Source organism: Centroberyx gerrardi, chromosome 9 (genome assembly GCF_048128805.1).
Source record: "Centroberyx gerrardi isolate f3 chromosome 9, fCenGer3.hap1.cur.20231027, whole genome shotgun sequence".
Lineage (NCBI taxonomy): Eukaryota > Metazoa > Chordata > Actinopteri > Beryciformes > Berycidae > Centroberyx > Centroberyx gerrardi.
Genome location: NC_136005.1, coordinates 30657412 through 30661172, shown reverse-complemented (window position 1 = coordinate 30661172; position 3761 = coordinate 30657412). Strand labels below are relative to the sequence as shown.

Below are 3761 nucleotides of genomic sequence, written 5' to 3'. Positions count from 1 at the left end.
TCCGTTCTCTTGAGTCTTGTAACTTAAATGTTTTGTTTCATGGTGAAGACACATTGACAATATTTTCAATATTGTTGGCCAAACATTTGGCCAACAATAATGTTTTTTCTTGGCATATTTGTGGTTGTATAACCCATCATATTTTCCATAGTGATTTTGTCATACGTTTGCAGACAGGATCTGTAGTACATTGCCTTCAAATTATGTGCCATGGCTTTAAAGGGGCATTTCACAGAAAATGTACCTCAATATTGATTTCAACAGTGAAAACAATGTGATTCAACATTGATATTGGATGATTGTAAACTTTTGTTTTGATTTGAATACCTTTGAAAACCTATACAGTTGCGTGAACTCTTCCAATATACTAGATACAGCATGGTCCACTAATTCAGCAGAAAAAAAATGAATGTCTGTCCCTCTCTGTGGGATTGCAAGGAAAATCTAGCAACCATTGAATGTCCACAGTTACATATTGAGACAGTGAATTCAGTGGAGACCACCAGTGTCAGATTGTTGATGTCTGACTTCTTTAAAAATGTATTCCTATTACTGTTATTACTTTTCATTTCCAAAATTTCGATCATACCAGCATCCCTCTTTACTCGTTCTGTTAGTACTCTGGTTGTGTACTGGTGCAATTCCTGATCTGGTGAGCGGGACTTTAATGAAGCCAATAGAACAAGTGTAAGAAAAGAGCTACACAAATGTAGTTATTATTGTGTCACCCAAGGTCAAAGTGCCTTGTAGCTTTTTTTCTATGGGATTTCTCCTACTCACTGTGTTTCATATTCATATTTCATGTTTCCATATTCATATTCACTTTTCTGTGTGCTTGAGTGAGGAGGCAGAGGGATGGGTTGGGGGTTAATCATTGTGTCACATTTTTTTTAGATTTTTGTATTACTGACAATAAACACGTCTTTCATATCCAATATATTTTGTTAGGAATGGTTTGTCTTCTTGGACCCAAATGCAGACACGGACAAGGTGTAAAAGGTAAAGGGGTTTATTGAAGGTAGGATTTAGAGGTGAAGAGATGAAGGCAGGCAGCCGGAGTTGGGAAGATGATCGGGGCTGGGCTGGCCGGCGAGCTGACGAGCTGGCGGGTTAGCCGGCGAGCGAAACGGCTGGCTGGAGCTCGGGTTGGTATATAGCGAGCTGGCAGACAGGCAGGAAAGCTGGGTGGCTGGCAGATGTGGCGCGGGCAGGTGGAGAGACTCATGGAGGAAATCCTGGGCACAGGAGAGACACGATCAACATGAGCAGAACTAGGTACACAAGGTTAGTCCAAACATGAAAGTGTAGAGCGACCGAGAGTGTGTCTACCACGGAGTTGGTGGAACAATCTGGCGACCACTGGTAGGAACGCCGGGGTTGATATACAGGAGGTGATGAGTGATGAGGTTCAGGTGTGTCGGCAACTCAGGAACCCAGAAGCTGGGAAGGAGAGGGAGCCACGCCCACGCCACACACGACATGCACAGACAACACAGAAAGACAGACCAGGGAGGCGGAGACACACAGGGGGCAGGGAACAACGAGAAACACAAGGAAAACTAGAGTCACGGCAAGAGCCATGACATATTTCTTTGATTTATTTCAATCAAATGTATTTTTTTGGGGCAAAATAAAAACTCAAACACAATACAATACTTTTCTCTCTTTATTGGTCATACACAACCTACATGGCCGATTGGTTAGCAGCAGGCTCTCCATCTCTATCTCTCTCTTCCTCTCTGAAAGAGACGCAGGAATACAAAGAGTAGAAGGAGTTATCCATGCTGCTGGAGCAGAACTGACCAAGCAGCTGTCTCTGTCTCTGTCTAGAGTTTTAGTTTAGTTTAGGGAAACTGTATTTCTTGGATTTCTGTGTTTGATTGTCAAAGTAAAAGGGCAATGTTCTCGGTTCTCTTAAAACTGCAGTTTCATTGTTTTTCTTTACACAATATTGTTGAATTGGCCATTACGTGATGATCTGAACAGTTTATATTTTCCTTAGCACTAGTGTAATTCCTATTGTTTAGATACATGTGCAGACACAGTTTTTTCAATCCTATTATGGTCAGTTGAGCAGATATGGAGAACAATCCCTTCTCTGCAGAAAGAAAAATTAGTACCATTTTTGCAATGACTCCAATTCTGAAAATGTTCAGGCCGTCAAACCGTGCATAGGTACCAATTTTCTAGTGTTTTTACACAAATCTGAAAGTAGAAGTAGAGGAGGCAGGTTGAGGGGAAAATGGGTGCACCAAAAAAATAAATTGCAACATCACAAATTGGAGAAATCTAATAGTGTATAAGTATCCAAAGGTGGATTTTTCCTTTAATGTTCTATTGTGCATCTTTTTTGCAAACATTCTGTTTCTACTAAATACATCACATCAAATCAAATCAAATTACCCTTTTCAAATTACAACTTACAAAGTAAGTTCATGTTGAAGTGTTGTTGCAATGCAACAAGAGGATGCAAACAATTAAATTGTAAACAAGGGCAGAAATGTAATTTATGAAAATGGAGTCTGTAACTTTACATAGATACATCTATACATATACTAAACTGCAAACTACTGCATATTAATTAATATTTGGATAACACTAGAATAATGAACATTTGTAAGCCTTAAACTATGATTTAATGATGAATGAAATAACAATAATAGGTTACTTGTGTTGATGAATATTTGAGGAGAAACATTATTAGTAATGTGAGTAGTGAAAAAGTGAAGAGTACATCATTTGTACATGATTAACCAATGTTATATAAAAAAAAAATGTCATAATAAATGTCATAAGAATGTATAGTTAGACCTACATAGGAGCCATTTGGTTTTAATGATGATGTATATTTGATGATGTGTATTTGTATCTTGATCATAATGCTTCAATGCTTCATAAATTATTTACAACTATTAAAATGTTCCGCTGCACTTATATTATTATATATTATATTATAAATGATTTGTTGGTGCATTTCTCAGACTTGTTGAACAGTTGTTGAATAAGTTTTTGCAGCCGCTAATCTTAGGTTGAAATTGTTCATATTGTACAAGCATGTATAAGGGTTTTTAAGCTATTTGTGAGTTATTATTATTGATTTAATCACATAGGAAATATAATGAATAAATAGATTTTTGGTCTTGTGTTTTCACCTTGTTGTTTGGAGTCTCTGTTGGATGTTGACTCGACTTTTTCCGCCTCTCCAAACATTGTCTAACACATTTTTCTCCACTTTTATTTATTTTCTCCCCAGCACCACAAAGAATTTAAGGGATTTTACCTGTCTATATTATGTAATGGTGCTAAAAAAAAAATCTATGCAATAATTAAGTGGATGTTGAAGGGTTTAGTACAGAGCTCCAGATAGATATACATCTCTGTTCATCCTTAAGAAACTCCTTCATTACTTGAACATTTGGAAAGACATGCACAGTTTATTGCTTCTTGGTCTTAAATAGAACTCAATTTGCTCTGTTGTTGGCCTTGACTTATTAGTCTTGACCCCCTTTGAACCTGGTTTTGACTCAAACTCTGAGGAACCTGGTCTTAGAATTGACTTTTCAACTTCTAGCAAGCAAGTGCAGCAGATCTTCTCTCCATGGTTTCTTCATCTATCCAGTGGGATGTGACTCAGTGTAACTTCTCTACTGAGCTTGTTGATTTGAGCAGCAGCTTCCTATATTCTGCTCTGCAGAGTGACTGCTTCTGGAAATGACCTTGTGTTGAGGATGAGCATGACCTTGCTGTTGACGGACTGAAGA

General features: G+C 37.9%; 1 long non-coding RNA gene across 1 annotated transcript; it reads right to left on the bottom strand.

The window, feature by feature from the left end:
* Positions 1–993: 993 nt before the first annotated feature.
* Positions 994–1513, bottom strand: LOC144539819 (uncharacterized). The gene is made up of 2 exons (XR_013505111.1): positions 1330–1513; positions 994–1235 (listed from the first exon to the last, which is right to left on the bottom strand). It is a non-coding gene; the product is annotated as an uncharacterized LOC144539819 (long non-coding RNA).
* Between the last annotated feature and the right edge of the window lie 2248 nt (positions 1514–3761).